Raw genomic sequence first — 14,249 nt, forward strand, 5'->3', positions numbered from 1 at the left:
TCAAATTGTGACAAAAAGAGAGAAAGTCCAGACATTAGGTGCCTCCTAAGGGAAGGTGATAAAAATACACCACCTCCAATGAAGTTATTTCCAAACAACATAAAAAATAAATAAATAAATAACAAACACAAAAAACTTGACCGTGAATTTGATCAAACCTCTAGCTATAACAATCGGTCTACAGGAAATACGGGGAAAAGGGGGACATGTTAAACACCATCACAGAAATACAGTCAGACAAATAAAAAATATGGAAAATTCTGTAGGACTAAAGAGTAGGCTTTTCACCAAATAAATGTCAAGAACCAAAGGAGAGAGGAGTGTTACAGATTCAAAGACACTTTAGAGACATATCAACCACATGGCAGGTATGGATCTTGTTTGGCTCATAATTGGAGCAAATCAACAGTAGTAAGACATTTATGAGACAATTGGAGGAAATTTGAATGATTGTGCATCAGATGCTATTAAAAAAGTGTTAATTTTTTAAGGTTTAATAATACTTTTATAGTTGTATAGAAAAAATATAAGGAGGTGCTTAACTGTTAAAGACGATATCAAAGTACTTACAGATGAAATGATGGGATGTCTGGAATTTGTTTTGAAATAATCCAGCAGAGGTGATGATGGAGGTGAGGGGAACTGTTTGTGGAGGGGGAATAACTGAAGCAAGACTGGTCATATGTTAATGGGTGATGAATACCTGGGGGTTCATTAATGCTATTCTTTCTGTGTTGAAATTTCTTAATAGAAAGTCTTTTTTATTTTTTAATTAATTGACGAACCAGCATATTGCAAGGCTAGTTCCAAAATAAGCTTGTTTGTATTATACCCACAGGCTCCTCTTTTATGTCCCCACTTTCTCCATTAAAGCACTCCTTCTTACTTGTAATGTCCCAAGAAAGAAACTTTGAGGTGTGGAAATAGACAAATAACACCCAAATAAAAACAGATAATGGAGCCCCTGGATGGTGTAAATGGTTAAGCACTCGCCTACTAACCCGAGGGTTGATATATTTGAGCCCATTATCATGGCTATTGTGTCAATCCATCTCATTGAGCGTTTCCCTCATTTTTGCTGGCCCTCTTCTACTTTACCAAGCATGGTGTCCTTTTCTAATGATTGGTCTTTACTGATGACATGTCCAAAGTGAGAAAGATGATGTTTTGCCACCCTCACTTCTAAGGAGTATTCTGGTTTTATTTCTTCTAAAACTAATTTGTTCATTCTTCTGGCAGTTCATGGTATAGTCAATATTCTTTACCAATACCACAAAAGAACAAACAAATCTGTCTTCGAAGAAGTATAGCCAGAATGCTCCTTAGAGGCAAGGATGGCAAGGCTACGTCTCACATACTTTGGAAATGTTATCAGGAGGGATCAGTCCCTGGAGAAGGACATCATGCTTGGTAAAGAAGAGGGTCAGCGAAAAAGAGGAAGACCCTCAGTGAGATGGATTGACACAGTGGCTGCAACAATGGGCTCAAGCACAGCAACGATCATGAGCACAGGGCAGTGTTTCCTTCTGCTGTACGTAGGGCCACTGTGAGTCAGAACCGACTCGACAGCACCTAACAAGCATAAAGGATTCAAACACCAGAACCAGGACCGTTTCTCACTGACCCTCTTAACAACCAGGTTCACTGGCCTGAAAATGGCTGAGGGACTTCACAGATCAGAATATAGATGTTCTTCTCAAGTGTTCTCAAGAGATATAATCGTGACCAACCAGGAACACAAGAGCAGCAGTGCGTTCTTCTAAAGCTGAAAAGCAGGCCAACAGAGATAATGGCATTTATAAAGAGGGAGAAGTCCTGCAAAGATCAACTGTTCCTTGGTTTGCAAACTTCCCTGCTCAGCAGCTGCTAGAAGATATATCCCTAAGTGTTTTGGGAGCTGTGGCTCTTTAAACATCAGCATCCACTGACAGACTTGGCTCTGTAGAAGGGCTTGCCGAAGGGGAATGAGAGAAGGGTCTGTTTGGAATGAGCCACACGCCCACTCTGACCGCTCTCTTTCCCCACAAAGACTGGCCTCCATGGACCCTGGCAAGCCATCCCACAAATCAACACAGCCTGCTCAGGAGGGATGTGTTGGTGGCAGCAGAGCTCTGCAGACCTCTCTCCTCAGTGAGTTCTTCCACCTCCACCTGCAGCTGCTGGCACAAGAGCTGGCTTTGGTATAGCTTTCAACGAGGTTGAAATGGCAGCCAGGTATGCCAAACACAGACACACAAAACTGCTCTGAACTGATCATATTTCTAGATCCAACCACCAATTTAGAGAAGAATACAGAGGAGAGAGGAACGTTAGACTCCATCAGAGGGTGCAGTCAGCAAAATCCAGATTGTGGGAAGCTCTACAGGACAAACAACTCGGTTTCTTCACAAATAAATTTCAAGGGAAAAAAAAGAAAAAGAGGAACTTATTGATTAAAAAAGGAGCTCTGGTGGTGCAGAGGTTAAGTGCTTGGCTGCAAACTTAAAAGGTCAGTGGTTTGAGCCCACCAGCCACTCTGTGGGGCAAAGATGTGGCAGTGTGCTTCCATAAAAGAAAAAAAAAAAAAAAAAAACCACCGCATGTCTGTCAGTTTGTCGTACTGTGGTAGCTTGCATGTTGCTGCGATACTGGAAGTTTGCCACAGGTATTTCAAATACTTGCAGGGTTACCCTTAGTAAACAGGTTTCAGCCAAGCTTCCAGACTAAGACAGACTAGGAAGAAGGACCTGGCAGTCTACTTCTGAAAAAATTGGCTAGTGAAAACCTTATGAATAGCAGACCAGAAAGATGTTTACCTGTGGTTTATTGAGTATGCAAAAGCATTCGACTATTTGGATCATAAGAAATTATGGATAACATTGCGAAGAATGAGAATTCCAGAACACTTAATTGTGCTCATGAGGAACTTGTACTTAGACCAAGAGGCAGCCATTTGAACAGAACAAGGGGATACGGTGTGGTTTAAAGTTAGGAAATGTGTGTGTCAGGGTTGTATCCTTTCACCTTATTTATTTAATCTGTATGCTGAGCAATAATCTGAGAAATTGGACTATATGAAGAACAGGGCATCAGGATTGGAGGAAGACTCATTAACGACCTGCATTACGCAAATGATACAACCTTGCTTGCTGAAAGGTAAGAGGAGTTGCAACACTTATTGATGAAGATCAAAGACTGCAGCCTTCAGTATGGATTACACCTCAACATAAAGAAAACAAAAATCCTTACAACTGGACCAGTAAGCAACATCATGATAAACAGAGAAAAGATTGAAGTTGTCAAGGATTTCATTTTGCTTGGATCCACAGTCAATGCCCATGGAAGCAGCAGTCAGGAAATCAGACAATGCATTGCATTAGGTAAGTTTGCTGCAAAAGAATTCTTTAAATTGTTAAAAAGCAAAGATGTCACTTTGAGGACTAGGGTGCACCTCACCCAAGCCATGGTGTTTCCAATTGTCTCATATGCATGTGAAAGCAGGACAATGAATAAGGAAGACCAAAGAAGAATTGATGTATTTGAATTATGGCGTTGGCAAAGCACACTGAATATACCATGGACTGCCAGAAGAATGAACAAATCTGTCTTCAGAGAAGTACAGCCAGAATGCTCCTTAGAGGCAAAGATGGCAAGTCTTCGTCTCACATACTTTGGACATGTTATTAGGAGGGACCAGTCCCTGGAAAAGGACATCATGCTTGGTTAAGTAGAGGGTCAGCAAAAAAGAGGAAGACCCTCAACAAGATGGATTGACACAGTGGCTGCAACAATGGGCTCAAACATAGCAACGATTGTGAGGATGGTGCAGGACTGGGCAGTGCTTCATTCTGTTGTACATAGAGTCGCTATGAGTAGGAATTGACTCCATGGTACCTAACAACAGCAACCGCAGTTCAAATTCATCAACTCTTCTGTCTTCTTTTTTCATTGTCCAAGTTTCACATGCATATGAGGTAAATGAAAAGACCATGGCTTAAGTCAGTCACATCTTAGTTATCAAAGTGACATCTTTGCTTTTTAGAACTTTAAAGAGGTCTTTTTGCAGCAGATTTGCCCAGTGCAATACTTATTTCGATTTCTTGACTACTGCTTCCATGGGTGTTGATTGTGGATCCAAGTAGAATGAAACCCTTGACAACTTCAGTATTCTCTCCATTTATCACTGTGTTGCTTATTGGTTCATTTGTGAGGATTTTCATTTGTTGTATGTTCAGGTATAATCCATACTGAAGGCTATGGTCTTTGACCTGCATCACTAAGTGCTTCAAACTGTCTTCATTTTTGGCAAGCAAGCTTGTGTCATCTTGCATATCGAAGGTTATTAATGAGTCTTCCTTCAATCCTGATGCTGCGTTCTTCTTCATATACTCTGGCTTCTTGGATTATTTGTTCGGCATACAGATTGAATAAGTAAGGTAAAAGGATACAACACTGCCACATACCTTTTCAATTTTAAACCACACAGTATCCTCTTTTTCTATTCAAATGATTGCCTCATCATTGATACACAAATTCTGCACGAGTACAATTAAGTGTTCTGGAATTCTGATTCTTCACAATGTTATCCGTAAGTTGTTACGATCTACGCAGTCGAATGCCTTCACGTAGTCAATAAAACACAGGTAAACATCTTTCTGGTATTCTCTGCTTCTTGCCAAGATCCATCTGATGTCAGCAATGATGTTCCTCATTCCACATCCTCTTCTGAATCCAACTTGAACTTTCCTGTACAGCTGCAGTTGTTTTTAAATTATCTTCAGCAATATTTCGCTAGCATATGATATTGTTTGATAATTTTCACATTCTATTTGACTGCCTTTCTTTGGAATGGGCATGAATATGGATCTCTTCCAGTCAGTTGGCCACGTAGCTGTCTTCCAAATTCCTTGGCATAGATGAGTGAGTACTCCCAGCACGGCATCCACTTGTTGAAGAATCTCAATTGGTATTCCATCAATTCCTCAAGGCTTGTTTTTCATCAATGCCTTCAGTGCAGCTTGAACTTCTTCCTTCAGTACCATTAGTTCTTGATCATATGCTGCCTCCTAAAATGGCTGAACACTGACCACTTCTTTTTGGTTCAGTGACTCTTTGTATTCTTTCCATCTATCTTAGAAACAACAAAAAGAAAAAAACCAAACCCATTGTCATCGAGTCAGTTCCGACTCATGGTGACCGCATGTATTACAGAGTAGAAGTACTTCACAGGGTTTTCTTAGTTGTAATTTTTACAGAAGCAGATTGCTAGGCCTTTCTTCTGCAGCACCTCTGGGTGAGTTCAAGCAGCCAACCTTTAGCTTAGTAACTGAGCACAAACTATCTGTACCGCCCAGGGACCTATCTATCATCCAGTGGTCAAGTATAAGAAGGAACAATTGTTGCTCTCTCCAACTGCTTACTTGCCCCTTCCCTTTTAAGATAGACTAATTAGGTCAGAGACAAGGACGTGTGTTGACCTTTGCATCAGGATTGGAGGAAGGCTCATTAACAACCTGCATTATGCAGATGACACAGCCTTGCTTGCTGAAAGTGAAGAGGTCTTGAAGCACTTACTGAAGAAGATCAAAGACTACAGTGTTCAGTATGAATTACAGCTCAATGTAAAAGAAATAAAAATCCTCACAACTGGACCAACAAGAAACATCACAATAAATGGAGAAAATATTGAAGTTGTCAAGGATTCATTTTACTTGGATCCACAATCAACACCTGTGGAAGCAGCAGTCAAAAAATCAAACAACGCATTGCATTGGGTAGATCTGCTGCAAAAGACCTCTTTAAAAGTGTTAAAAAGCAAAGGCATTACTTTAAGGACTAAGATGCGCCTGACCCAAGTCATGGTGTTTTCAATCGCCACATATGCATGCGAAAGCTGGGCAATGAATAAGGAAGACCGAAGAATTGACACCTTTAAATTATGGTGTTGGTGAAGAATATTGAATATACCATGAACTGCCAAAAGAACGAACAAATCTTCCTTGGAAGAAGTACAGCCAGACTACTCCTTAGAAGCAAGAATGGCTGATGTTTCGTCTTACATACTTTGGCCGTGTTATCAGGAGGGACCAGTCCCTAGAAAAGGACACCATGCTTGGTAAAGTGAAGGGTCAGCGAAAAAGAGAATGACCCTCAACAAGATAGATTGAAACAGTGGCTGCAACAATGGGCTGAAGCATAACAACAATCATGAGGATGGCACAGGAGTGGGCAGCTTTTCGTTCTGTTGTACATAGGGTCTCTGTAAGTCCGAACCAACTTGGAGGTACCTAACAACAACAACAACAAGCTCACTTCATTGAAAAGTCTTGTCTCCTGTTTTGTATTTGTTCTATTAACAAATGGGAATTCGAGGCAAACCTATAAATCCTCCTGCCACTGGGAGGTAAATGGATCGGGAAGTTATATATACACTGCTTTAACACAGATAGATCCCAAAGTCTTGATTTGAGAAATAGGATGTCCTTGCTTTAGCCTCAGGTTCAAGCTGTATTCTCCAATCCAGTTTATAGAGTCGGGAGATACTTGACTGCTCAGAAACCATCCTAGGGAATTCTTTGATCCCCACTTAAACAGTGAGTTTTGTGTCTGTGCACAATCATGTAGAACCCTGATGGAAAAGCAGAAAATAGGATCTGCAAATCTCTAACACAAACCAAACTTTCTTCCTCTACCTATTACCTAATTTCACATCATTAGAAAAGATCCACTGTGAGCCCTGATTTCAAGTAACCAAAGGTTGACAACATGCCATTAAAAATTAAATATTGTACAAGATGAACCTGAAGCATCTTGAAATGCCACTTCCCCAAGAACGTACTCAGAAGCCAACTTGGAAAGGCTTGTACTAACCAAATATGGGATAGTTTTAGCGTCAATAATTATAATACCAAATATCCATAAGTTTATAATGATGCCATTAAGCAAACAAACAAAAAACTGGTCACTGTTAGAGAACGCTAAGAAACAAAATTATTATTTTGAGAACTGGCAAATAATGTTAAAGATGCAAACATTTATTTGTCTTGTAAAATGTACCACTGGGTAACCAGATAGTAGACGCAAAACGTTTCCCTTTAAAGAAGTATTTCCGCTAATAAATGAAGAAGGCATGATAGAATTAGATTATCACTGCCATTTTGCCACCCACCCCTCATTAACATTAACATGCTCAGCTGCTAATCCTAAGGCCGAAGGTTCCAGTTCATCCAGAGGCATCTCAAAAGAAAGGCCTGAAGATCTGCTTCTGAAAAATCAGCCATTGAAAACCGTATGGAGCACAGTTCTACTTTGACACGTATGCAGTCGCCATGACTTGGAATCAACTTGACAGAAACTGTTTTTTTTTAATGCATTAATAGGTCTAGCATGAATCAACAACGGTACCGAGGTCACAAACAGAGACAATCAGACACCATGTACTTCCTGATGAAAACACACCATCCATAAAGTAATCTCAAAGAGGTACTTGTACACCAATGTCCATAGCAGCACTTTTCATAATAGCCAAAAGGTGGAAACAACTAAGTGTCCATGAACAGATGAATGGATAAAGAAAATGTGGTATATACATACAATGCAATATTACTCAGCCATAAAGAGAAATGAAACCCTGATACACACTACAACATGGATGAACTTTGAAAACATTATGCTGAATGAAATAAGTCAGACACAAAAAGACAAATATTGCATGATGACACATACATGAAATATCTAGAATAAGCAAATGCACGGAGACAAAAGTTCATTAGTGGTTACTAGGAGGAGAAGGGAATGGGAGGGGAACAGTATTGAGTCTCTGTTTGAGGTGATGAAAAACCTTTGTAAACGGAGAGTGGCGATGGGTGCTCAACATGGCGAATGTAATTAATATCACTGAATTGTACACTTAAAAGTGGTTAAAATGGCAAACTTTTGTGCTATATACTTTACCACAAGAAAAGTTTTTTTTAAATATGCACAACCTTTCCATGAAATTCTTAAGGCTATTAGTCTAGGGAAACAGTTTTCCTTATTCCCAGCAATCCTATAAATATCTGGACCCAAGCTCATTATGTAACTGAAAAAGATTTACTACATACAGAAAACATTTATATTCCTCATTCAACAGATACTAAGCACTTTGTAATGAAAAGATGCCACTTATCAAGCCCTATGTGTTTTTTATGTGTGGATGGAAATCCTGATGGTGTAGTGGTTAAGAGCTACGGCTGCTAACCAAAAGGATGGCAGTTCAAATCCACCAAGAGCTCTTTGGAAGCCCTATGGGGCAGTTCTATTCTGTCCCTTAGGGTTGCCATGAGTCAGAATTGACTTGACGGCAGCAGGTTTGGTTTTGGTTTTTATGTGCAGAGAGCCCCTTAATGCTCAGAGCAACTCTATGAGGTAGATATAATTATTGCCATTTTATTGCTGGGCAACAGAGGCATAGACAAATCAAGTGACTTTCCCTTGTCACCTATTATATACCCGGGACAGTTGGACTACAAAAGCCAGACCATTCTTTCCCTTAAATCATGCTATAAAGCTATTTTAGTACAAGCCTCAAACCATCTCATTCTGGAATGCTCCCCCCTCCTCACCCAGCAATATTGTCAGTGTGAGCACAGAAGCATTCGGGGTTCGTCCTATCACTTCCTTTATGGAGTCCTGTGTGAGTCCCACAGGAAGAGCTAACTGCTGTCTGCTCAGATCCTAAAGCACTTTGCTAATGTTGCTGAACAACTATAGCTTGGTTAGTTTTTTGTCCTCCCATCAGACCAAACTATTTCAAGGACAAGGGCTGTGCATAATATTCATTTTGGTATCTCTAGTGCCTAGAACAGTGTCTGGCACATAGTGGGAATTCAGTGAATGCTGACGGCATGAGCAAGTGAGTTGCATTAGGACCATTTTCACATCCTGAGGAGCTGGTGGTGGAGCAGATGGCCAGTTGGCCCCCTTGTTCAGCACTGGTGATCATCTTCACTTCTTATTTGCATGTTGATCTCCCCAGTCCTATTTCCTTGCGTGAATATTTGTGACATCTCCTGCTAACTGCTCTACGTGACAGTGACTCATTCTCACGAATCACCTCCTCCGAATGATAAGCATTCAGAATGAAGATGTCTGTCTTGAACTCAGATTCTGCCTGTGATACTCTGCTTTGTGGGTTCCCACTTCGCAGCAGCCGGAGGGGCTTCTCGTCTCTGTCAGACAGGAAGCAATCAGTGCTGCTCAAGTTTGGTGCCTCCTAGAGCTCATCCAATTCAGTCCTTCAGTACACATTGTCGTGGGCCTTTAGAAAACTCAAGGAGTCAAAGGAAGGCAAATATAAAAAACCAAGCGATACTATTTTTACCTTTCTAATTGGCAAAGTTCAAAACAAAAATGTGCTGGTGAGGGTTTTCATACGGAAACAGCTTTTCTCCAGGACAGCTGGAAATCGTGTACTAAAAATAGGCCTGCAGCACTTTAAAGCTGACCCAATAGCTCCTAGGAACATATCCTAAGCAAATAATTCAATTAAGACTGGGGACAAAGGCTTAACTACCTGGATGTTCATCACAATTTATTATAATAGTGAAAAACTGAAAATTACTTAAATAACCAAGAATAGGAAAGTCATTAAATAAATCAAGGTACATCCAAATAATTAGATTCGATTCAGTCATCAAAATATATGTTTTATGGAAGGTCAGCTCAATTGGACTGGACTAAAAGCAAAGAGTTTCCGGGATAAAATAAATACTTCAAAGGTCAGCGGAGCAGGGGCGGGGGTCTGGGGAACATGGTTTGAGGAGACTTCTAAGTCAATTGGCAAAATAATTCTATTATGAAAACATTCTGCATCCCACTTTGAAATGTGGCGTCTGGGGTCTTGAATGCTGGCAGGCGACCATCTAAGTTGCATCAGTTGGTCTCAACCCACCTGGAGCAAAGGAAAATGGAGAACACCAAGGTCACACGACAACTAAGAGCCCAAGAGACAGAAAGGGCCACATGAACCAGAGACCTACATTATCCTGAGACCAGAAGAACTAGTTGGTGCCCGGCCACAATCGATGACTGCCCTGTCAGGGAGCACAACAGAGAACTCCTGAGGGAGCAGGAGATCAGTGGGATGCAGACCCCAAATTCTCATAAAAAGACCATACTTAAGGGTCTGACTGCGACTGGAGGAATCCCGGCGGCAATGCTCCCCAGACCTTCTGTTGGCACAGGACAGGAACCATGCCCGAAGACAACTCATCAGACATGAAAGGGACTGGTCAGCGGGTAGGAAAGAGATGCTGATGAAGAGTGAGCTAATTAAATCAGGTGGACACTTGAGAGTGTGTTGGCAACTCTTGTCTGGAGGGGGGATGGGAAGATAGAGAGAGAGGGAAGCTGGCAAAATTGTCACGAAACGAGAGACTGAAAGGGCTGACTCAATAGGGGGAGAGCAAGTGGGAGTACGGAGTAAGATGTATGTAAACTTACGTGTGACAGACTGATTGGATTTGTAAATGTTCACTTGAAGCTTAATAAAAATTAATTTAAAAAAATATGTTTTAGGTAAATATATATTAACATGGAAAGATGGCTGATGATGAATTAATTAAAAATTAAAGGCTATATAATAGCATGTGTGATATGATCCTATAGTAAATATTTATCGTATTCGTTTATTTATTTCTCCTCCCCAGTGCTGCCCTAATTTCTTACTGGGGTATTTTTTCTCCCCATTGGTGGTTCCATGATTCCCGTGATGATTCCTACTTGCCACCGACAGATGCTAGGAGCAAGGTCCCCCCTCTGCCTGCCCAGAACCGGCTTAGCTCAGCTCATTGGGCAATGACCCCAGGACTTCGACCTGAGTAAGCGCAAGGCCATTCACTGTAGCACCAGTGTTTCACAGCACTGCTTCAGCTACAAGATGGTTGGTACTCTTGCTCCCTCCTTTTTTGCCCTCAGAAGCTCTCTTGGCTCCCGTCTGCCCTAAGCCTGGCCCTCAGTCTCCTGTGGACTCTGTGGGCACCTTTCCCTCAGCAAACGTATTCCCTTTTGCTTCAGTTAGGCAGGGTTGGTTTCTGTCCTCACTGTCAAGAATTTTAGCTGGGCGGGTGCAGGGTAGGGGGAATTGGAAATCTTAAGCAGTACTGGTTTACTGGTGGGAATGTAAAATGGTATAACCACTATGGAAAACGATATGGCACCTCCTTAAAAAGCTAGAAATACAAATACCATACGATCAAGCAAGCCTACTTAAAAAAAAAAAAAAAAAAAAACCATCGGTGTCAAGTTGATTCTGACCCATCGCACCCTGTGGGACAGAGGAGAGCTGCCCCATAGGGTTTCCAAGGAGCAGCTAGTAGATTCAAACTGCCAACCTTTTGGTTAGCAGCCAAATGCTTAACCACTGCACCACCGGCCTCCCCCCCCCCCCCAAAATAGACATACTCTATGATCCAGCAATCCCACTACTAGGAATATATCCTAGAGAAATAAGAACCATCACACAAATAGGCATACGCACAACCACGTTGATTGCAGCAGCATTCACAATAGCAAAAAGATGGAAACAACCTAAGTGCCCATCAACAGATTATTGGATAAACACACTATGGTACACACACACAATGGAATACTACACAATGATAAAGAACAAATGATGAGTCCACAAAACTTCTCACAACATGGATGAATCTGGAGGGCATTATGCTGAGTGAAATAAGTCAATCACAAAAGGACAAATATTGTATGAGACCACTATTACAAAAACCTGAGGAAAGGTTTACGCACAGAAAAAAAAAAACAAAAACAATCTTTGATGGTTATGAGGGAAGGGAGGGGTTGGGAGGGGAAATCACTGACTAGATAGTAGATAAGTGTTAACTTTGGTGAAGGGTAAGACAACACACAATATAGGGGAAGTCGGCACAACTTGACCAAGGCGAAGACATAGAAGCTTTCTAGACACATTCAAACACCTTGAGGGACCAAGTTACTGGGGCTGAGGGCTGAGGACCTTGGTCTTAGGGGGGACATCTAGGTCAATTGGCTTAACATTGTTCATAAAGAAAACGTTCTACATCCTACTTTGGTGAACAGCCTCTGAAGTCTTAAGAATGTAATCAATGTCACTGAATTGTACATGTAGAAACTGTTGAATTGGTGTGTGTTTTGCTGTGTATATTCTCAACAACAAGATAAAAAAATTGTTTTTAAAATACTATAATAATTTTTATGTTTCATATTGTTTCACTAAAAGATCCCTTCCTCTGGAGATTCTTTGAAATAGTCATCTTGAAAATGAGATGTGTGCACATGTATAAGATTAGGGTGCAGGAAGAAAATTAGAATTTCAGTTTTAAGTTGGAATTAGGCTTTTCCAATATGCAACATGGATGGATACTGACATCTTCATAAGACCTGTGTGGCAGAGACTCCATGTGGCAGAGGGAGGTGTCCTAGGGGAAGCAGGGATGGACCTTCACCCCTGTACATGCTTTTACCTTGCTTATTGCAACTAGAATTTTTGGGTGCCCCATTAAGTGGAGGATCTACAGATGTAATCTAGTTTTAGCTGAACTAGCCCTCACACATTGATAAGAGGCTTAAAAAGTTTCCTGCAAAGTAACTTTGAATTGAAGATAATAGTAATAGTGTAAGCACAGGAGAGCCTCAGGAAAATGGCAGAGCTCACACGGTGACTCTTTGAGCTCCTTGTCACCCCTCACATCTCGGTCAGGTAAAAACAATGACAGTCTATTCAGACTTGATGAGAAGGAACTAAAACATATTAGAAATTATCAAGAAGACTAGTTGAAAAATAGATTATCTCTATCATGAACAATGAACTTTACCTAAGTGAGTATCATGCCTTGAGCTGGTAACCAGGGTTATGACGGAACCACCATCACTAGCAAGATATTTAATAACAGCCTTTGAGAACATCAAACAAACCTTGACATTTTTTGCAGCTATATTTAAAGCTACGTGATACTCAGTCCACACCTTAACAAATTTCATAAGCTTAGTGATAAATGAAACCTTTTTTGAGATTTTTTACTGAATAGCTAAAGACATAATAGCAAAACAGCAAGATGTAGTTGGCATTTTGTACAGCCACTCAAATAAAACCATGTCCTGATTTTCAGAGTGTGCGAATTTTATCTTATTTCCTTTTCAAAGAACTAGAGTTGGCCCCAGTTTTTCAACTTTGTGAATTTTTTTTTTTAAAAGAAAAAATAAAACAATTTCCTCAAATGAGTAAGAGTGTTTTCTTCACTAGGTGAGGTTAATAATTCATTCTTCTCTAAAAGTATTAGGACTGATGGCAAAAAAAAAAAAAAAAAAACTACCCCTTAAAACCTCCTAATTTCACATTCTAGAAATAACAGTTTATAATTAATAGCACCATGAGAGCTGTAAAATGGCAGAGTGGCAACAGACTTCCTCCACCTTCACAAGCAGGGAGAATCAGCATCAGCCCCAAGGCTGATCTATGAGGTGGAGGTCAGACATACCTCCTCTCTCCTTCCTTTTTACCAATTCTGACACCAGCCGTCTCTCCCACAGCACTTTCTACTTCTCTGCTGGGTTTGATAATTTGTTGCAGTAGCCACACAACTCACAGACCATACTCACAGTTATGGGGTTTATTAGGGAAGTAACAGGTTACAATTCAGGATCAGGAATGACTCAGGATACAGTTCTTCAATCAGCACAGCTTTTCCTCAGCCATGCCCACAGGCAGGCCTCTCTCCGGCCCTTGGCCCCTCTGGCTCTCACCATCCACTCCCCCAGTCTGGCATCTGCCCTGCTTGGGCAAATGTTACAGCTTTTTAACAGAGGCACCCCACTCCACCAGCAAGCCTCCTGTCTGAATGGGTTCAGCTCTCACTCCATGATTCAGCATGCTCACTGTAGCCACCTCGCTCCATGGCCCAGTAAGTCCTCCACACCATCTCGTGGTGGTCTCCTGGTTCTGCTGCCACCGTTTCTCTGTCACCACTTCTCTCCATCTTGAGCTGTCTCCAGTGTTACAGCTCTCTCTGTCTCCTGGGTCTAGGAGGTTCTCAGCACAGAGACCCTGGGTACAAAAAGGACACACTCTGATCCTGGCTCTTTCTGTTGTTGATGGTGGTGAGGTCCTTTCTCTCTGCTTCTGGAATTGGCTCCCTTTAGGCCTACCGGAATGGCAAAACTGACCAATCCTTTTGTTAGGGTTTCATACACCTTATTTGCCTGGTCCCACCCCCGAAAAGTTTCCATCCACCTTTTTT

This window comes from Elephas maximus, chromosome 24 (assembly GCF_024166365.1).
Source record: "Elephas maximus indicus isolate mEleMax1 chromosome 24, mEleMax1 primary haplotype, whole genome shotgun sequence".
Classification (NCBI taxonomy): Eukaryota; Metazoa; Chordata; class Mammalia; order Proboscidea; family Elephantidae; genus Elephas; species Elephas maximus.